We start from the raw sequence: 22787 nt of genomic DNA on the forward strand, positions 1-22787 counted from the left end.
AAGATCCTCAAGTAACCCTGGAGGAAGGAGAACCGCTCTCAAATCCAGCCAAGGCTCCACAAACCCCGAAGCGGGGTGTGTGACGTTGCCAGATTGTTGGCATTTTTGTTCCACACGGGAGGCAGAGACTGGTGTGTCACATGTGGGTTATTACACCTGAAATACACAAATCAATACGTTTTAGTCAGAGTGCCTTGTGACTGCTGGCAGCCAGACGTTGACAATCGCTGTTTCTTCGCGAGGTTTGATTAGTCAAACACTTACTGTTCTGTCACCATGTTCTGGTCAAAGTAAGAATTCATTCAAACATTTCCAGCAAAAAATCTGAAATCAAAACAATAACAATACATACACAAAACAAAAATGTTGGGGGGTGTCCTGACATCTAATAATACTAATTCAATTATTAAAATAATCCTGGGTGCCACACCCTCTCCTGCTTCATAAAAAAAAAAATGTTAAACCATTTTTTTTTACATTCTTGCTTTCCAAAACAGTGTTACTTGAGCCTGTACTATGGTTATATTACTGTACTCTTCTGGCTCTACTTCAAAGAATAATTTGCAGTTACCTTATTAGACAATTTCACCCCCTATTCCAAGGAATACCAAAGTCTCTGTAGGAATAACCATATTTCTTCTCAAGATTAAAAAACAAGTTAACTCGAAGTGAATGCTACCTTTTACGTTTGAAACCAGACACATAAACGGCCAACTTTATCACTTTGTCTGTTACCATATTTCCACGCTGTTTAACTTAACACTAGGGGTGGGCGATACTGGGAATTTTGGTATCGATCCGATACCAAGTGAATACAGGGTAGAATCGGCCGATACCGATACTTTTTGCATGGAAATGTCATTGAACCATTTTCACTTGACGCGTCTAAAGGGTTTTGTGGTTTTGTGGAGATGTTCAACCGGAAGCTGAGGGGAAAGGCATCACTGTCTACTAAACCAACACCATCCGGAAGGTTGAGAACTCAACGCACTCAAACCGTCCCTGCAGAGAAGTTACTCAGAGACTGAACTCTTCTGGGTTTCTTGGAATTGAACAGAACCTCTGTGTTTCTAAAGCCAACGTGGAGAAAGAAACAGCCTTCTTTCTTTGCTGTGGGAAAACAGGTCCGATCTGAAAGTAAACTAAGGGGGACCAGAGCTTTTCGTGCAGAAGGACAGGCACATGGAGATCCAAGCAGTGATCCAGACACGCTGGTGAAACGGGTTTCGCAGCACCGGGTCAGCTAAAGGAGGCTAAAACGATTGATCGGGGACGGGCTCGCCGAGATAATTTCCGGATCTACGGTGGTCCAGAAGGCGCGGACCCGGAGAATCTACCGAAAGTCACTGAATTTCCACCGGACTCGGAGCTTCCAAGTGAAAGAACACACGTGCCTAAACTTGCAGGTGAGGCCCCGGCCATCACTCCCAAGTTTGCGAGCTAAAGAGTGAAGGAAGAGGTGATCTGTGAAGCCTGGCAGAAAAGAATTTCTATCACAACAACACCCGCTTCCATGTTTGGCATCTAAAGACTCCAATTTGATATTGTTTACCGTTGCCTACTGATATGGTTCACCCTCATTTAGCCTTCAGTTGAAAGACTCTCACTGGACTTTACAATGATGTAAAATGCAGAAAAGCTCCAGCTACCAATGTAAGAGCGATGCAGCCATCTCAAATGATCCTGCTCTCTGCAGAGAGTCAGAGATCCCTCGATGGGGCTTCTGACACCTCCAAGGCCGTCGGCGCCTCAAACCAGCCCGTCATCCTTTGTCCACCTCCTTTAGCTAATGCTAATCATGCTAATATTGCTAATCATGCTAATATACCCAACTGTTTGTATGGGTGCTCCATGTTAATACTGTTGTATTTGGACATTAAAGAGGGAAGAATGCGGAGGCACCACAAGCCTTAAAGTTCGTAATGTGAATTAAATAAGTTTTCCTCGATAATTGTAGCCTACTAGCATATGGAATTGGAGCTGCCAGGCAAGAGGTCTCGAGGAAGACCAAAGAGAAGATTTATGGACGTAGTGAGAGAGGATATGAAGGTAGCTGATGTGAGAGAGGAAGATACAGAGAATAGGGTTAGATGGAGGAAGTTGACTCGCTGTGGCGACCCCTGACGGGAAAAGCCGAAAGAAGAAGGAGAAGAAGAAGCATATTCTGTGAGCTGCTCACACTAGCTAGCAATCGCTAGCTTATTGTGCGACTCACAGGAGGAGTTTGATACGTGTTGCCAGATTCGTCGTTTTTCCGCCGTCATCTTAATCTTGCCCACATCACAAATCAAAGATAGTTTATTGATACATATTTGGATTTCTTAGTTGAATAAAGTTTACAATAAGATAGTAGATTAAAATAACGCTGGCAAACTGGCGTGCTTCCTGTTTTAGTTGTACCCAGTTTGCGGTCGTGTTTGAGGGCGTGTTTTTGCGGATCGTCAAGATTATCTGGCAACAGCTGAGCGACGAGGAGGGCGTGTTCTAACTGCACACTTAAATAGCCCCCTGCAGTGAAGTGACTCAGACACTGAAGTCTTCTTGGTTTCACAGAGTTGAGCAGAACCTCGGTGTTCCTGAAGTCAAAATGGAGAAAGAAACATCCTTCTGGTTCTTCTCGCTGCTTTTAGCAGCACCTCAGTGTTTCTCCTTCACCGTCACATCGCTGTACTTCAAGGAAGGAGCGGAGCTGCGGCTGAATCCGTCCATCTCAGAGGAGATCTGGGCCATCACCTGGAAGCTGGACAGGAACCTGGTGTCCGAGTGGGTGAAAGACAAACTGGATTTGGTTTATTATCGGAGCTTTAAAGGCCGGACAACCTTGAACCTCAGTTCTGGGGAGCTGGAAATCAGGAATGCCACTAAATACGACGCTGGGAACTTCACACTGGATCTCAACCACCGGGTTCTTCAAGATGTCTACAGGACCCAGATGATCGAGGAGGTACCGAAGCCCACGGTGAGCATCGATCCACCATCCTGTGGTTCTAAATCGGAGAAATGCACCTTGAGCTGCGACGGAAACACTGAGTATGTGGGACCTGTCAGCTACCTGTGGAGACTGGGAGATGATGAGTGGGATATTGACAGGAAAGACATCACCGTCTACAACGGCAACATCATCCAGAAGGTTGAGAAGTTCTCCTGCAGGCTGAAGAACCCAGTCAGTCAGAAATGGAGCGACCCCTTGCAGAACCCTTTATTCCTTCCACCTCCACCAACACCATATTGGGTGGTTGTGGGTTTGGTGGTGGCTTTGGTTTTGGGTTTGATTTGCGTTCTGTTTTGGTTGCGTTCAAAATCAAGTGACAGAAATCCATCCACAACAGATCAGTAGATGTTTCAGAGGAAAGATTGAGTTGGAAAATGGTTCAGAAGGTCCTCAAGTAACCTTGAAGGAATGAGAGCCGCTCTCAAACCAGCCTAGACTCCACAAAGAACTGCACATGCTGAATTTTTTTTTTTATCTCAGGGCATTTCTATTTGTATCTGTGCGTGTGCTTGTTATGCTCTATGATTTTTTTCTTTTGTCTATTTCTTTTTATTTTCATTATTCTTTTTTATATGCGGACCTCATGTGTTTAATAAGAATGCATCAAATTTTTATGTTTTTTTTTTCTTTTGTCTATTTCTTTTTATTTTCATTATTCTTTTTTATATGCGGACCTCATTTGTTTAGTAAGAATGCATCAAATTTTTATGTTTTTTTTTTTCTTTTGTCTATTTCTTTTTATTTTCATTATTCCTTTTTATATGCGGACATCATTTGTTTAATAAGAATGCATCAAATTTGTATGTTTTTTTTTTAAATCGTCAACCGTAAATAAAAATGAACAAAACCAATAAAAGAATAATAACCAGTGGGCTCAGTGACGTGTTTCATTTTCAAGATTCGGTTTTACTCTTTGCTTTTCCATTTAAGCTCATTTTTTGAGTCATCAGGACAGGTTTCGCCACTTCCTCTTTGGTTGTGCATTCGCGCCTTTCTTTCCTCCGCTTTTTCACTTTATTTCATGTTTACTTCATCTTGGTTTCTGAACTGGGGTTTCCCTTCAACCCTCCACCTCTTTACCGGCTCTGTGGTGCTGTCCTATTCCTGTAACACCACGTTCATGCAAATTACGGACTGTATGTTTCATTTTCACACCCTGTTAATATACCGTGTCACCCAGATGTTCCATTGATTAAAACGCTACAATACTTTGTATTCTACTGACCGTTTTACCGCTTGGTCCGTTTACTTGAAGATCTGGCCAGGTTTCTTCTTGAAATAGAGCAGGTTTGCAACTGAAACTTAACACAACAAACAGGAGAACCCTAAGAGAACACAGCAATATAACACATCATTAAATACAGAGACCTAATAAATAGAAATAAACCCAATAATTCAGTGGACCAAGTGACCAGAAGACTACTGAAAAATGAAAGGGCCTGCGTTTCCCACCACGTGTTTCTGTTTGTGTTGTTTTAGCAATTAAGGGACGGAAATCTATCAAAGAATGGATCAGTCGATGTTTCAGAGGAAAGACAGATGTGAAAACGATGTGTGTGTGTGTGTGTGTGTAACATAAAAGCACTTATTTTTGTCCCTTTCGATGTGCTTTTTGAAACAATGTTTAAACAGTGTTTATGCAAAGCTCGCCCTTCAGAGTTGATAAAAGTTGATCCTTGTTGATCTGTATATCTTTCTCTTTTCTTTTCTTTAATATTCATCAGGATACAATGTATTTGTCTTCTTCTTCTTCTTCTTCTTCTTTCGGCTTTTCCCTTCAGGTGTCGCCACAGCGAGTCAACTTTCTCCATCTAACCCTATTCTCTGTATCCTCCTCTCTCACACCAACTACCTTCATATCCTCTCTCACTGCATCCATAAATCTTCTCTTTGGTCTTCCTCGAGACCTCTTGCCTGGCAGCTCCAATTCCAGCATCCGTCTACCAATATATTCACTATCTCTTCTCTGTACATGACCCAACCATCTCAGTCTGGCTTCTCTGACCTTCTCTCCAAAACATCTAACATGTGCTGTTCCTCTGATAGACTCATTCCTGATCCTATCCATCCTGGTCACTCCCAAAGAGAACCTCAACATCTTCATCTCTGCAACCTCTAGTTCTGCCTGCTGTCTTTTGGTCAGTGGAACAGTTTCTAGTCCAAACATCATCGCTGGTCTCACCACTGTCTTGTACACCTTTCCTTTTATTCTGGCTGAAAGTCTTCTATCACATAGTACCCCTGACACTTTTCTCCACCCATTCCAACCTGCTTGGACCCGTCTCTTCACCTCTTTTCCACACTCTCCTACGCTCTGGACTGTTGACCCTAAGTACCTGAAATCCTCCAGCTTCTTGATCTCCACTCCCTGTAGCCTCACCGCTCCACCCGAGTTCCTCTCATTCACACACATATATTCTGTCTTGCTGCGACTAACTTTCATTCCTCTCCTTTCCAGAGCGTACCTCCACCTCTCTAGATTTTCCTCTACCTGTTGTCTGCTCTCACTACAGATCACAATGTAATCCGCAAACATCATGGTCCATGGGGATTCCTGTCTAACCTCATCTGTCAGCCTATCCATCACCATTGCGAACAAGAAGGGGCTCAGAGCTGATCCCTGATGGAGTCCCACCTCCACCTTGAACTTCTCTGTTACCCCTACAGCACACCGTACCAGTGTCTCACAGCTAGCATACATGTCCTGCACCAGTCTAACATACTTCTTTGCCACTCCAGACTTCCTCATACAATACCAGAGCTCCTCTCTTGGCACCCTGTCATATGCTTTTTCTAGGTCTACGAAAACGCAATGCAGCTCCCTCTGGCCTTCTCTGTACTTTTCTATTAGCATTCTCAACGCAAATACTGCATCTGTAGTACTCTTCCTAGGCATGAAGCCATACTGCTGTTCACAAATGCTGACTTCTGCTCTCAGTCTAGTTTCCACTACTCTTTCCCATAACTTCATTGTATGGCTCATCAGCTTTATCCCTCTGTAGTTGCCACAATTCTGCACATCCCCTTTATTCTTAAAAATAGGCACCATCACACTTTGTCTCCATTCTTCAGGCATCTTCTCACTCTCTAAGATCCTGTTGAATAATCTAGTCAGAAAATCTACCGCCGCCTCTCCTAGATACTTCCACACCTCCACAGGTATATCATCAGGACCAACTGCTTTTCCACTCTTCATCCTCTTCAATGCCTTCCTCACTTCACTTTTACTAATTTTTGCTACTTTGTGGTCTACAATAATCACCTCTTCTACCCTTGCCTCTCTTTCATTTTCCACATTCATCAGCTCTTCAAAGTACTCTTTCCATCTTCCCGTCACTCTTCTAGCATCTGTCAATACATTTCCCTCTCTGTCCTTAATCACCCGGACCTGTTTTACATCCTTTCCATCTTTATCTCTCTGTTTCGCCAACCTGTATAGATCATTCTCACCCTCCTTACTATCCAACTGAGCATACAAGTCATCATAAGCCCTTTGTTTTGCCTTTGTTACCTCTATCTTTACCTTTCGCCGCACCTCCCTGAACTCCTGTCTGTTCTCTTCAGTCCTCTCAGTATCCCACTTCTTTTTCGCTAACCCTTTCTCTGTATACACTCCTGCACTTCCTCATTCCACCACCAAGTCTCCTTATCTACTTTCCTTCCAGATGACACACCAAGTACTCTTCTACCTGTCTCCCTGATAAGACTAGCTGTTGTTGTCCAATCATCTGGAAGCTCTCCCTGACCACCCAGACCCTTTCTCAACTCCTCCCTGAAAACCATGCAACACTCCTCCCTTTTCAGCTTCCACCATTTTGTCCTCTGCTCTGCCTTTGTCCTCTTCATCTTCCTTGTCACCAGAGTCATCCTACAAACCACCATCCTATGCTGTCTGGCTACACTCTCACCTACAACTACTTTGCAGTCACTGATCTCTTTCAGGTTACCTCATCTATACAAGATGTAGTCTACCTGCGTGCTCCTACCTCCGCTCTTATAAGTTACCCTATGTTCCTGTTTTTTCTGGAAAAAGGTGTTCACTACAGCCATTTCCATCCTTTTTGCAAAATCTACCACCATCTGTCCCTCTGCGTTCCTATCCTGGATACCAAATCTGCCCATCACTTCTTCATCCCCTCTATTGCCTTCACCGACATGTCCATTGAAGTCTGCACCAATGACCACTCTCATTTCTGGGAATATTCTGCATCACTTCATCTAACTCATTCCACAACTTCTCCTTCTCTTCAGATTCACATCCCACCTGTGGTTCATAGCCGCTAACAACATTGAGCATCACACCTTCGATTTCCAGTTTCAGACTCATAAGTCTATCTGACATTCTTTTCACCTCTAGGACGTTCCTAACAAACTCCTCCTTCAAGATAACTCCTACTCCATTTCTCTTCTTGTCAGTACCATAATAGTACAACTTAAAGCTGCTCCTAAGCTTCTAGCCTTACTGCCTTTCCACCTGGTCTCCTGGACACACAGTATATCCACCTTCCTTCTCTGCATCATGTCCACCAACTCTCTACCTTTTCCTGTCATAGTCCCAACATTCAAAGTCCCTACTCTCAGTCCCAGACTCTTTCCTTTCCTCCTCTCTCTCTGTTTCCGAACACGCACTCCTCCTCTTCTTCTTGTTCTTCGACCCACAGTAGCCCTGAAAAACACACGAAATATAGATTAAAATATTTACAGATCTACAAAAAATAAATTGTAAAATACAAAACAATTTTAGCTTTTTATGCACTCAACAAATTTAAAGTCAAACAACAACACAGAATCCCTGAAACAAATGCAAAACAACAAAATATAAATAAAAGATATTAACTCTTCAGTGCTATAAATAAATTATAAAATACAAGAACTTTTAATCCTTTACAATTCAACTTTCCCTTTTTCGTGACCCCTGAAAAACGCGCAAAAAATATATAAATTAAAATGTGTATAACGAAAAGAAAAAGATCAGCGGTCTCTACTGAAGGTTGGCATTGAGTTACACCGAGTGCAAACGGAAACCAGGCCAGGCATATTGACCAATCACATGCGCCTTCAAGAGAAAAAAAGCGTCTAGAAGGGAGCTGCTCTCCACCAATCAGGAGCTTGCTCCCTTCGTCCATTCTCCTCACAGCCGTTCAGAGGGTGAGAGTCAGTGGCTAAAACCGTCCCTGCAGACAGAGTGAGTCACACATGCCGCTCTATTGGAGTTCAACATGGAGAAAGAAACATCCTTCCGGTTCTTCTCGCTGCTTTTAGCAGCGCCTCAGTGTTTCTCCTTCACCGTCACGTTGCTGTACTTCAAGGAAGGAGCGGAGCTGCGGCTGATTCCGTCCATCTTAGAGGAGATCTGGGCCATTGGATGGTTGATGGATGGGAGTTGTGCATCTGCAACTTTCTTTCCTCCACTGTTTCACTTTGTTTCTGCTTTTCTTCGTCTTGGTTTCTGGACTCGGGATTCCCCTCAACGCGGTCAGTCGGGAGAGTTTTCGTCCTGGGGATCAGCTAAGGACTGGTGTGTGTGTGTATCTGCACTATGTTACGTAGTCCAAACAGTCAGTTGTTAGAAAGGCCACTTAGAGACAAAGAATTTCTTCCAGCGAATACAGAGAGTGAACCAGTTCAGGAGGCGTCGTCTCACATTTCGATCTTCTATGGCAACTTTGAGATGTTTTGTGGCGTGAGTGCAGAGACCAGCCTGGATATTTTGTTCACTTGCAGTGTTATCTTCACTTTACATGTCTAAAGGGCTTTGTGGCTTTCGGAGGTTAAAGATTTTAAAATAACTACACATTGAGTTGAAGGCCAAGATTGTTTGTGTGTGTGTGTGTGTGTGTTTTCTCTTTACATTTCTATTTATTTTTACAAAGAAAAAGGCTCAGCTTGTTCTTCTCAGGGGAACCGGAGCGGACGTGACGTTGCCAGATTCTTGGTGTCTCCGTATTTCTTCTTTTCTCCAGGTCACTGCTGTAAAAGAGATGTTGATATCAATGGGGTTTTTACCTCGTTGGATCAATAAAATGATTAAATACAAAAAACTTCCTCGGCTCATTGACGTGTTTCTAGTTCAGCACCTTTTGTTTTGTTTTTTTTACCAAGTTTTGCGTCTTTTTTCCCTCCAAATTGTCAGAAAGATCTAACAACGTGATAGAGGGGTTCAGGGCAGACCGCAAAATCGAAGCCGAAATCGAAAATCGAAACCGAAATCCGCCGTTTGGATTTTGAAACGGTTTAAAGTTACACCGAAGTATTTGGTTTACTCAGAGTTGAGCAGAACCTCGTTGTTCCTGAAGCCAACATGCAGAAAGAAACAACTTTCCGGTTCTTCTCGCTGCTTTTAGCGGCGCCTCAGTGTTTCTCCTTCACCGTCACGTCGCTGTACTTCAAGGAAGGAGCGGAGCTGCGGCTGAATCCGTCAGAATATTCCGCTATGATTATAATACATTGTGTTTACATACATTCATTGTATTTACTTATTTTGATTGTAGTCCTTGTGTGACGTGGGGACGCTCACGTCAAGAGAGGGACTTGCAAAATCTCCAACGTCAAATTATAGAATCTCCAACCTCACATTATTTCACTATCAATTGCAAAGACTGTTAAAATGTAACTGCGAGACCCCATCATGTAAGGTGAAGGAATGCGCTACCCTGCTGTTCCAATGACACCCCCCGGGGATAATCGACTAGAGCCAGGGGTCGGAGGAAGTCACTATCAGGACTTCTTCCGAACCGCGACTTCGATCAAAGCACGGTTTTACACAACCCAGGTGCTCATATTCCAAGAGAGCGTAAACCAGGGGTAAACCAGCGGCTTTGATCGAGGCGCAGTTTACGAGGCCCCGCACCCCAGATGGCCGCACTCCTAGAGAGCGTAAAACCGGGGGGGGGGTCGGGAAAGTCATCGTCAGGACTTCCTCTGACCGTTTTGGCCAAAAGGTATAAAATGAGCCTGATCCTTTGGATCGGGGCCAGAACTTCTTCATCTACACATTCGACTGGACGCGTCTCAGCGGGTGTCTAGAGGAGCCGAACGATCCTCGCGGGGTGACATTCATTCTGGCCCGGGATAATCGTAAGTGTATTTTCCTGACTTTGAATAAACCATTCTTGCTTGATTAGTTCCTGGCCGTTGTGACGTTTTTCCCTGAATGATAATCTGAACACACCGGGACAACAAAGTCCGGTCCCGTGGCAGGAGCCACAAAAACGGACAAATCCTTCCATCTCAGAGGAGATCTGGACCATCACCTGGAAGCTGGACAGGAACCTGGTGTGCGAGTGGGTGAAAGACAAAGTGGATGTGGTTTATTATCGGAGCTTTAAGGGCCGGACAACCTTGAACATCAGTTCTGGGGAGCTGGGAATCAGGAATGCCACTAAAGAAGACACAAATTTAAAGTGAAACATAGGATCCCCGAAAAACACACGAAATATAAATTAAAATATTTACAGATCTACAAAAAATAAACTGTAAAATACAAAACAATTTTAGCTTTTTATACACTCAACAAATTTAAAGTCAAACAACAACACAGAATCCCTGAAACAAATGCAAAACAACAAAATATAAATTAAAAATATTAACTCTTCAGTGCTATAAATAAATTATAAAATACAAGGACTTTTAATCATTTACAATTCAACTTTCCCTTTTTCAGTGACCCCTGAAAAACACGCAAAAAAAATAAATAAATTAAAACGAAAAGAAAAAGATCAGTCTCTACTGAAGGTTGGCATTGAGTTACACCGACTGCAAACGGAAACCAGGCCAGGCATATTGACCAATCACATGCGCCTTCAAGAGAAAAAAAAAGGCTAGAAGGGAAAAGCGCGCTACCCGTTAGGAGCTTGTTCCTATTGTTCAGTGTGTCGCATCCGGCTTTCCGCGTTAGTGAGTCATGCGGTTCTCCTCCTCGAGTTCAACATGCAGAAAGAAACATCCTTCTGGTTCTTCTCGCTGCTTTTTTTTTTTTAATTTTTTTTAAATTTTTTACCAAATTTTGCGTCCTTATTTTTTCCCAAATCGTCAGGAAGATCTGGCAACGTGATCGGGGGTTCAGGACAGACAGTAAAAATCGAAACCAAAATCTAATCCGCAATTTGGATTTTGAAAACGGTTTAAGGTTTGGTTTTCTCCGAGTTGAGCAGAACCTCGGTGTTCCTGAAGCCAACATGGAGAAAGAAACATCCTTCTGGTTCTTCTCGCTGCTTTTAGCGGCGCCTCAGTGTTTCTCCTTCACCGTCACGTCGCTGTACTTCAAGGAAGGAGCGGAGCTGCGGCTGAATCCGTCCATCTTAGAGGAGATCTAGGCCATTGGATGGTTGATGGACGGGAATCCAGTTTGCGAGTGGGTGAAAGACAAACTGGATGTGGTTTATTATTCAAGGTTTAAAGGCCGGACAACCTTGAACACCAGAACCGCGGAGCTGGAAATCAGGAATGTCACTAAAGAAGACGCTGGGATCTTCACACTGGATCTCAACCAACGGGCTCTTCAGGATCAATACAGGACCCAGATGATCGAGGAGGTACCGAAGCCCACGATGAGCATCGATCCACCATCCTGTGGTCCTGAATCGGAGAAATGCACCTTGAGCTGCGACGGAAACACTGAGAATGTGGGACCTGTCAGCTACCTGTGGAGACTGGGAGATGATGAGTGGGATATTGAGAGGAAAGACATCACCGTCTACAACGGCAACATCATCCAGAAGGCTGAGAAGTTCTCCTGCAGGCTGAAGAACCCAGTCAGTCAGAAATGGAGCGACCCCTTGCAGAACCCTTTATTCCTTCCACCTCCATATTGGCTGGTGGGTTTGGTTTTGGGTTTGATCTGCGTTTCTGTTTTGGTTGTTTTAGCAATCAAGGGACGGAAATCCATCCACGAACGGATCAGTAGATGTTTCAGATACTCTGTTTGACGTAGCAGCAGACGCTGCCTTTTTTATATCACAGCATTTCTGTGTATGTGTGTGTGTGTGTGTGTGTGTGTGTGTGTGTGTGTGTGTGTGTGTTTGTTACGCTCTTGGATTTTAGTCTTCTTTTTCAAACACGGACCTCCTGTGTTTAATAAAAATGCATTGAATTTTTATGGTGTTGTAACATACCTTTCTGATCTTGTTCCGGTTGTAAGCGTTAACCACAGTAGATGCTTGGGGCTCTAATTGTGAAACCCTAACAGAGAGCGGAAGTGTGGGTGTCTCGAACAATAGTAAAGAGACGAGAACATTACCCCGGGAAAGCACTGGAATCTTCGCGCTGATTATTTTGTAGATTCTCTGAGTCAGGCAACTTCCCCCAATAACTCGGCTACAGTTTTTTCTGTCCTCTTGTCAAAAAATGGACATATAATAATCTTTTGGGCTCAGTGATGTGTTTCATGTTCAAAATGTTTCTGTTATACTCAGTTTGTGGTTCCGTTTAATTTCTAAGAGTCGTCAGAATGATGGAACAGTGTCACCATCTCATCTGGAGTTGTGCGCATGCGCCTTTCTTTCATCCACTTTTGAAATTTTCACTTTATTTATGGTTTTCTTCATCTTGGTTTCTGGACTTGCCCCTCAACGCGGTCGGATCGGACTGGTAACGATGTGTGTGCGTGTGTGTGTGTGTGTTTGTGTGATTGGAGTGTTTCATCGGCCAAGTGATTCAGCGGAAGATGACAAGGCCGCCGGCTCTGAGCCAACAGTGCCCTCTAGCGGTGAGAGTGTGAACTGCGTGTGTATGTGTGTGTGTGTGTGACGGAACAGGACACACTCTTTCCTGGCCGCTCACAAACGCTCACCTCCATCTTCAGCCTGGCTTCCAGGTCTCCTCCCCATAGCTCCACGGTGTGTTTCATCAGCTTCATTCCTCCGCTACAGGGCGCTGGAGGCTCAGTGACGGCGGCCCCGTCCCATTCACCGACGCACACACACATATTTTACTTTTTTTTGGAATAGGAAATATCCACAGAGAGGTCAGGAGAGTTTTCAGAGGAAGGTCTGCGCGGGTGAACACACTCTCACACACCGACACTTTTTCTAAATATGAGAAGGACTCAAGAAGATGCTCAGTATTTTCTTTGATGGGAACTTTCAACACAGCGTCTTTTTATTTGCAGATTAATTTCATGAATGCAACACAGTCGTTGTTGTTTTATACTCAGCATGAAGGTTAAAAGGAACACATTGTAGAATATTGACTGTGGACACAGTAATATTGAACAATTAACCATATATGTTTACTTGCAATCTGCAAATGCGCAGACTCTCAGTAGGCAGGCTCATGTCTGTTGGTACGAATTGCTATCATCACCTGTGCTCTGCTCTTCAGTAAAATAACTAAGTGCTACTCTAATATCTTCGGTCGCCTCTTTACGCAAAACACAACATGGTGTCAGAAGTTACTGCCGCACATTTTTCACAGGGAACCTGTGTGTTGTAAGTGGCTTGTTTCTTATCGAGCGGGACCATCGCGCTACCACGCTACATTTTTTCCACCAACATGGCGAAGGGTTTCAGGAGACCCGATCCACTACTGTTTGAGGGCAACTTGGCAGAAAACTGGCGCATATTCGAGCAGGAGTATGACATTTTTATCGCTGCAGCGTACTCGGACAAGCCAGCGCGGACTCGAGCCTACATTCTCTTGAGCTTAGCCGGACCCGAAGCCATCGAGCGGGAAAGGTCTTTCGTACACGCGGCGGAGGTGCGCGAAGGTGGCGCCGACGATGGACGTGTCCTCGTTCCCGCAGAGTCGAAGGAGGATCCTGAATGCCTCAAAAGAAAGTTCAGAGAAATGTGCAATCCTCGGTGTGCAACAGCACAAAACCACACCAACAAAAAGAGCCACTTCTTCTCCACCCTGTTCCGGAGATATTTTGGTCGACTGTGGCGGCAGACATCTTTGACTGGCATAACCAACAATACTTGGTACTTGTAGATTCCTTTTCAGGCTGGTTTGAGATTGACCTGCTGCGTACTCTCACATCAACGACAGTCATTGGTAAGTTGAAACGTCATTTCTCTGTCCACGGTACACCTCACACTCATCACCGACAACGGACGACAGTTCACGAGTCAGCGTTTCAAGGACTTCTTCGCTCATGTGACAAGCAGCCCTGAGTATCCCCAATCCAATGGATTGGCGGAGAGAGCTGTCCGTAGTGCTAAAAGCCTCATGGAGAAATCTCACAGAGACAAAATTGACATCTTTCTCAACCGACTCGATTTGAGAAACATTCCTCGTGACACTAAGCTTGGGTCTCCTGCACAAAGACTAAAGTCGCGACAGACGCGCACTACTCTCCCTGTCTCCAAAAAGCTGCTTGAACCCGACACGTGCAAGCTAGAGGACGTACGTGCTCAACTTCTAAATAAAAGACTCGCGCAAAAAAGCTACTATGACAAAACGAGCCGACCTCTGAAACCTCTGACGGAAGGACAGGTAGTCAGGCTTCAAACACCGAAAGGATATGAACGCACAGGAGTTGTGAAAGAAACTTGCAATGAGCCCTGATCATACCTGATTCAGTCGGAAGGACAAACATACAGGAGAAACAGAGAACACATCTTAACTGTTCCTGAACCCGCACCGACTCAGGTTGACCCGAGAGACTCTCATCAGGACACTGGACCTGATCCGACAAGGCGTATGACAGTTACCGGACATGGCTATGCAGAACAGAATGCGGACTCTTGAGTGCCCAGCGGATCGAGCCTCTGCTTCTGAACCATCTGTAAACGTGGATGTTTATAGAACGCGCTCAGGTGGCATCAGTAAACCGAACCCCAAGTACAAAGATCTATTCTGCTAAGAGGGTATTTTGTTAATGTCTGACTAAGTTTCGCGATGACTTGTTGAATGGTTATCGCAGTTACTTGCACACTTCTTTTCATTGTTTGGATTTGTCGTATTTCATGATTCAGTCACATAAGTATGGAATAAGTTTAACACTGTATTACTATTAAGATGTTGAGACTGTGTTCATGGTTAGAGGTTCCAACTAAGGAAAGGGGATGTAGAATATTGACTGTGGACACAGTAATATTGAACAGTTAACCATATATGTTTACTTGGAATCTGCACATGCGCAGACTCTCTGTAGGCAGGGCTCATGTCTATTGATACGAATCGCTATCATCACCTGTGCTCTGCTCTTCAGTAAAATAACTAAGTGCTACTCTAATATCTCCGGTCGCCTCTTTTACGCAAAACACAACACAGTGTTGTCAGAATATTCCGCTATGATTATAATACATTGTGTTTACATACATTCATTGTATTTACTTATTTTGATTGTAGTCCTTGTGTGACGTGGGGACGCTCACGTCAAGAGAGGGACTTGCAAAATCTCCAACGTCAAATTATAGAATCTCCAACCTCACATCATTATTTCACTATCAATTGCAAAGACTGTTAAAATGTAACTGCGAGACCCCATCATGGAAGGTGAAGGAATGCGCTACCCTGCTGTTCCAATGACACCCCCCGGGGATAATCGACTAGAGCCAGGGGTCGGAGGAAGTCACTATCAGGACTCCTTCCGAACCGCGACTTCGATCAAAGCACGGTTTTACACAACCCAGGTGCTCATATTCCAAGAGAGCGTAAACCAGGGGTAAACCAGCGGCTTTGATCGAGGCGCAGTCTGGACTGGACGCGTCTCAGCGGGTGTCTAGAGGAGCCGAACGATCCTCGCGGGGTGACATTCATTCTGGCCCGGGATAATAGTAAGTGTATTTTCCTGACTTTGAATAAACCATTCTTGCTTGATTAGTTCCTGGCCGTTGTGACGTTTTTCCCTGAATGATAATCTGAACACACCGGGACAACAAAGTCCGGTCCCGTGGCAGGAGCCACAAAAACGGACAAATCCGTCCATCTCAGAGGAGATCTGGACCATCACCTGGAAGCTGGACAGGAACCTGGTGTGCGAGTGGGTGAAAGACAAAGTGGATGTGGTTTATTATCGGAGCTTTAAGGGCCGGACAACCTTGAACATCAGATCTGGGGAGCTGGGAATCAGGAATGCCACTAAAGAAGACACAAATTTAAAGTGAAACATAGGATCCCCGAAAAACACACGAAATATAAATTAAAAATATTAACTCTTCAGTGCTATAAATAAATTATAAAATACAAGAACTTTTAATCATTTACAATTCAACTTTCCCTTTTTAGTGACCCCTGAAAAACACGCAAAATATATAAATTAAAATGTGGAAAACGAAAAGAAAAAGATCAGCAGTCTCTACTGACAGCTGGCATTGAGTTACACCGAGTGCAAACGGAAACCAGGCCAGTCATATTGAACAATCACATGCGCCTTCAAGAGAAAAAAAAGTCTAGAAGGAAGCTGCGCTCTACCAGTGAGGAGCTTCCTCACTGTGTTCGCAGTGTGGCACTTGGCGTCCGGCTTTCCACGGTAGTCACACATACAGTTCTCCTCGAGTTCAACATGGGGAAAGAAACATCCTTCCGGTTCTTCTTGCTGCTTTTAGCGGCGCCTCAGTGTTTCTCCTTCACCGTCACGTCGCTGTACTTCGAGGAAGGAGCGGAGCTGCGGCTGAATCCGTCCACCTCAGAGGAGATCTGGGACATTGGATGGTTGGTGGACGGGAACTTGGTGTGCGAGTGGGTGAAAGACAAACTGGATGTGGTTTATTATTCAAGATTTAAAGGCCGGACGACCTTACACACCAGAACCGCGGAGCTAGAAATCAGGAATGCCACTAAAGAAGACGATGGGATCTTCACGCTGGAGTTCAACCACCGGGTTCTTCAGGATCAATACAGGGTCCAGATAATCGAGGAGGTACCGAAGCCCACGGTGAGCATCGATCCACCATCCTGTGGTCCTGAATCCGAGAAATGCACCTTGAGCTGCGACGGAAACACTGAGAATGTGGGACCTGTCAGCTACCTGTGGAGACTGGGAGATAATGAGTGGGATATTGAGAGGAAAGACATCACCGTCTACAACGGCAACAGCATCCAGAAGGCTGAGAAGTTCTCCTGCAGGCTGAAGAACCCAGTCAGTCAGAAATGGAGCGACCCCTTGCAGAACCCTTTATTCCTTCCATATCCGTATTGGCTGGTGGGTTTGGTTTTGGGTTTGATCTGCGTTTCTGTTTTGGTTGTTTTAGCAATCAAGGGACGGAAATCAATCCACGAACAGATCAGTGGATGTTTCAGAAGAAAGACTGAGAAGGAAAATGGTTTAGAAGGTCCTCAAGTAGCCCTGATGGAAGGAGAACTGCTTCCAAACCCCGCCTAGACTCTGTTTGACGTAGCAGCAGACGCCGCCTTTTTTATATCACAGCATGAGTATGTGCGCGTGCGCGTGTGTGTGTTACGCTCTCGGATTGTAGTCTTTTTGTTTTTTTGTAGTCTTTTTGTCTTTTGTAGTCTTTTGTAGTTTTTTTGTCTTTTTGTAGTTCATTTTGTTTCCGCTTTTCTCCGTCTTGGTTTCTGGACTCGGATTGCCCCTCACCGCGGTCAGTCGGAAAAGTTTTCGTCTTGGGAATCAGCCGATCGGACTGGTACCAATGTGTGTGCGTGTGTGTGTGTGTGTGATTGGAGTGTGTCATCAGCCAAGTGATTTAACGGAATGGGACGGGGCCGCCGGCTCTGAGTCAACAGCGCCCTCAAGCTCTGAGCGCCCTCTAGCGGTGAGAGTGTGAACTGCAGGTGTGTCTGTGACGTAAAGTGAGGAAACAGAACACACTCTTTCCTGGCCGCTCACGAACGCTCACCTCCATCTTCAGTCTGGCTTCCAGGTCTCCTCCCCATAGCTACACTGTGTGTTTCATCAGCTTCATTCCTCCGCTACAGGACGCTGGAGGCTCAGTGATGGCGGCCTTGTCCCATTCACCGACGCACACACACACATATTTTACTTTTTTTTAGAAAAGAAATATCCGCAGAGAGGTCAGGAGACTTTTCAGAGGAAGGTCTGCGCGGGTAAACACACTCTTACACACACTTTGTCTAAATACGAGAAGGACTCAAGAAGACGCTCAGTATTTTCTTTGACGGGAACTTTCAGCGTCTTTTTGCGTGGGAACGCATCACGTGATGGCAAAAGTGCACCCAACTTTGTATTTTTCCACTAACACCCCCAGTGCACTAGCAATGACGTATCCCGAAGGCCCGGAGGCCCAGTCCAAGACACAGCCTGGTACCTAGTTGCCCACTTCCAAAGAGTGTGAAAAACAACTCCTTATTAGGAAGTAACCTTGACCATCGAGACAGTGGAATAAATCACTGCCACTCCCTGAGAGTGGGGCCGAAACCTCCTCATCTGCACATCCGACTGGACGCGGCTCAGCGGACGTCTAGAGAGGGCGAACGATCCCCTCGGGGTGACATTCATTTCGGCCCGGGAATTCACGCAAGTGTATTTCTTGACCTCTAATTAACCACTCATTGCTTAATCAGTTACTGACAGCTCTGATGTTTTTCCTGGATCACATCTGAACACACCGGGACAACAAGGTCCGGTCCCGTGGCGGAGGCCGCAAAAACGGACAAACCACAGGAACCATCTTCACTTGATGTGTCTAAAGGGTTTTGTGGCTGTCGGAGGTTAAAGATTTTAAGACGAACAAATGATTAGTTGAAGGCCAAGATTGTGTGTGTGTGTGTGTTTGTGTGTTTTCTCCTTGCATTTCTATTTACTTTTTATAAAGAAAAAGGCTCAGATTTTTCTTCTCAGGGGAATTGCCGCACGTGGTTTGTTTGTTTGTTTAGAAGTTTATTAGGACAATGTACAATTACATTAAGCACAGAGACAGAGATGTTTGTACCAGATTGTAGCTCATAGCTAATTTCCATCTGTAGTCCTGGGCAATACAAATATAAAACTGTACAAAATAGACAATATATATAAAATGTTCAGATAGGCAATAAAATAACTATGCAATATATAAACAGGCAATCAAATATGTATTTTACGAGTTGAAAGTGCTATTGTTGTGATATTATGACTTTGGTCATCTGGGACCCGTCTGGTATTGTTAGCGTGAGCATGTTTGGTGCTGCAGAATCCTATTTCTAACGGCCCGTGTAAAAGTGTGAAAATCAGTCATGTTCTTAAGATTGTCTGGAAGCCCATTCCATTCTTTTATGGCTTTACAGGAAAAGGCAGACTTTCTCTTAGGAACATTGCAGTCTCCTCTAGACACCGACCTTAGCACTCGACTTGTGAGTTGGGAGCGAGGCTTGATGCAGGTCTTAAGAGGAGGCGGGGCGGCGTTATGGAAGATTTTGTGGACCAGACGGATATCAGAGTACCTGATTTAAGCCGTGTATATTAAGTTGATCCCGGATGTTCAAGTTCCAGTTGTATTTTGTTGGTGTTTGAAATTAAAGAACCGAACTCCTCTCCGCCTCCGTCATTATTTCGTCTTTGAAACGCCACATTGGTGACCCCGAACCGAGCATGTCTGAATCAGGTGAGGTTTGCGATTCAACTTCATCTATGGTGCCCCACCTGGCTCAGCCGGACCCGGCCGTCACGGCCGTGGATCAGCAGATGTTTCAGAGGAAGGACTGAGAAGGAAAATGGTTCAGAAGATCCTCAAGTCAACTTGAAGGAAGGAGAACCGCTCAGTAACCAAGTCTCTACAAAGAAGTGGAGATACTGACATTTCCACACTGCTGTCTCTCTGTTGCACGTTTTTGACATTGAGCACTTTGTGTGTGTGTGTGTGTGTGTGTGTGTGTGTGTGTGTGTGTGTGTGTGTGTGTGTGTGTGTGAGAGTTTGTGTGAAACATGATAAAGCTCATACCATGAAGTGACAAGCGCTTCCAGTTTCCTCCAGTTTTACTCAGTTTGCTTTTCCATTGAAGCTCATTTTTGAGAGTCATCAGGATGATCTAACAGGTGTCGCCGCCTCCTCTTGTGTTGTGCATTTGCACCTTTCTTTCCTCTGCTTTTTCACTTTATTTCAGGTTTTCTTCATCTTGGTTTCCACTCAACAGTCAACCTGTTTAGCTCAGAAATGGAATGTTTCAAAGGGCAGAAGTGAAAAAATAAGAAGTGTGTGGATTTTGTTGCTGTCCTATTCCTGCAACACCACGTTCATGCAAATTATGGGCTGTACGTTTCATTTTTCATCCTGTTAATATACCGTGTCACCCAGATGTCCCATTGATTAAAAAGCTACAATAGTTTTGTATTCTACTAACCGTTCTACCGTTTGGTCTGTTTACTTGACGATCTGGACGGGTTTTTCTTCTTGAAATAGGGCAGGTTTGCAACAGAAACTTAACACCCGCCACCAACAGGAAAACCCCAAGGTAAGCCTGGATGAATGGAATCGTTACAGTTGGAAAGTTAAAAAAGAAAGAGGAAGGTTAATACCCAGTAATACAGGGGTTGGCGTTTAATTTGTACAAGGGTCACGTGAGAAAGCTGAATTGTGTCAGAGGGCCACAGCGACAGCAGCTTGAACCTCATTCTGCTCACCAGTCTTCCACTGTAAAATGCACTTCATCACATCATGTGTATCATTCAGTGCATGAATATCTGGAGCTTCTTGATCACGAGGTCACTGTTGTAAGTTCAAAACTTAACATTTAATCACTGAAATGCAGATGCAGTGAAAAACAGATGACACCTGGTCAGAAACATCTTCCGGGTGTGAAACACAACATCAAGCCTTGTCACCTGTAGAAACACACAATAACACTTCCATTCTTTTAGCCTCAAAACAAAAGCATCTAATGAGTTTTACCAGGCCTTTTCAGACTAGAATAAATCATGGCAACTGAATTATTACCATCACTGCAGTTCTTACATGACAAGGGTCAACATTATAGCTGTAAATATTGTAAATAAAACAATTCCGCTCAACTTTTATCCTGCACAGGGGTTGATTTGTGTCACTTTATCCTGCATTCTCTTTAAAAGTCCAACATTTTTCCCCTGTCCGATTTGGACAAGCGTCTGTTGTCACACCTGCCGGCTTTTCCCATTTCAGTCCTAATTTGATTTCATCATTTGAAGCTTCTTCCATGAAAAAAACACCGAACACACACACGTTGTTACTCTTCATCTTTCCTTCTTCGTCATGGAGTCCTCTTCACTGTGCCAGAAATACATTTACTGTTGATGTTTTTCTCCTCTTTCCCCATCGGGCTGCTTCAGTGTTTACTAACAAGTATGTTCACAGAAGGAACTCCACGTGTTTCCCAGGATCGTCGGTGTGTTGTTGGCAGATTGGTCGTGTTTCCGCCTTTCGGCTTCTCTTGTCCAGGTCACTCCTGAAAGAGATTTTCGATCTCAATGGAGTTTTTCCTGCTTAAATAAATGCAAAGAATGAATTGGAAGATCTTTGTTGATCTCCTGATGTGTTTCCCGTACAGCATGTTTCTGTATTACCTGGTTTGCGGTCCGGTTTCAGGAAGTGTTTTTGCCTCATTGTCGGAATGTAATAGTTAGTGTGTCACTACTCCTGTCCAGTAGAGGGCAGGAGAGGTTAACATCACTGTGGGTGTTTAAACAGGGGTAGAAAACAGACCTGTACGCTTGATGACACAGAATGTCACTAACAAGGAGGAGCCTCCTTTGACCCTTGTTCACTTTGTTTTTCAGGTTTCCTGCAGGGCCAAGATGGTTGAGGAGTTATTTAAGACCACAGTGAAGTTTGGCTCCGACATCCTGTGGTCCTGAAACCGAAACCTGCACCTTGGGCCGCGACAGAAACAGGAAAGAACAGAGCTGCACGTGGACTTTGTACGCAAATAAAGGTCTGTGTGTGTGTGTGTGTGTGTGTGTGTGTGTGTGTATGTGTTACGTCTGAACTTTTTGTTCATGTGTAGTTGTTGTAGAACCTCAGTTTCTGAACGTCCCTAATCCTGACCCAATCAGCCAACAAACTGTTTTCAAGAAAAAAAAAATTTGAACCGTCTTGTGAACAAGCCTCAGTGCACAAACGCGTGCAAATACATCTCACAGTTTCTGCATTGTAGCTTAGCGACCGCCAAGCCTGGAACTGCCTGTTATTTACACAGCTCATCGTTGTGTGTATATATATCAGAAAAAACGGGTGAACATCAATAAATGTGTATATATATGTGTATATATATATATATATATATATATATATATATATATTGCGTTTTTTTTCAGGGGCTCTGTGTTGTTTCAGTCTAAATTGGTTAAAAGCTAAATAATATACAATAATATAGTAGTATAATACATTTTTTTATTTATCAATTCATTTTGTGCATAATGTTACATTATCATTGGTAATATATCAATTAAGGCAACCAAAAAATCTGAAGAGCTGTTTGGAAGCCGAAAGAACCGGCTCTTTTTAGTGAACCGAGCCAAAAGAGCCGGTTCTCTAAAAAGACCCGGAATTCCCATCACTAGAGTCAGCTGCTTGGGAAAATGCCTCTTCTATCATCTCTCCATCTTGGAAGGACTTCTTGTTATCAACAGTGTCAGTCCTTAAATGCTGTGTTTAGTCATCGTTAAGGTGTCTCTGCAGAAAAAAACAAACTGAACATGTTTTTCTCAGGATGAGGCATCGTATAATTGCAAGATTGGTCGTTTTTCCTGCTTCTTCTCTTGTCCAGGTCACTGAAAAAGACATATTGATGTTAATGGCACTAATCCTGGTTCAATAGAAAAAAAGAATAAAATAAGAATGAAAAAAATTGTTGGCTTACTCTCATGTTTCCTGTTAAGCATGTTTTGGCCCAGCGTTTAGTTTATTATAGCGCCTTTTTTGAACATTGTCTGATAATGCGAAGGAAACTGGTCGTTTGGAAACTGCACACTCAAACCGTCCCT

The sequence above is a fragment of the Fistularia commersonii genome, chromosome 2, assembly GCF_037954325.1.
Source record: "Fistularia commersonii isolate RoL2024-O1a breed Wild chromosome 2, RoL_Fcom_v1.0, whole genome shotgun sequence".
Lineage (NCBI taxonomy): Eukaryota > Metazoa > Chordata > Actinopteri > Syngnathiformes > Fistulariidae > Fistularia > Fistularia commersonii.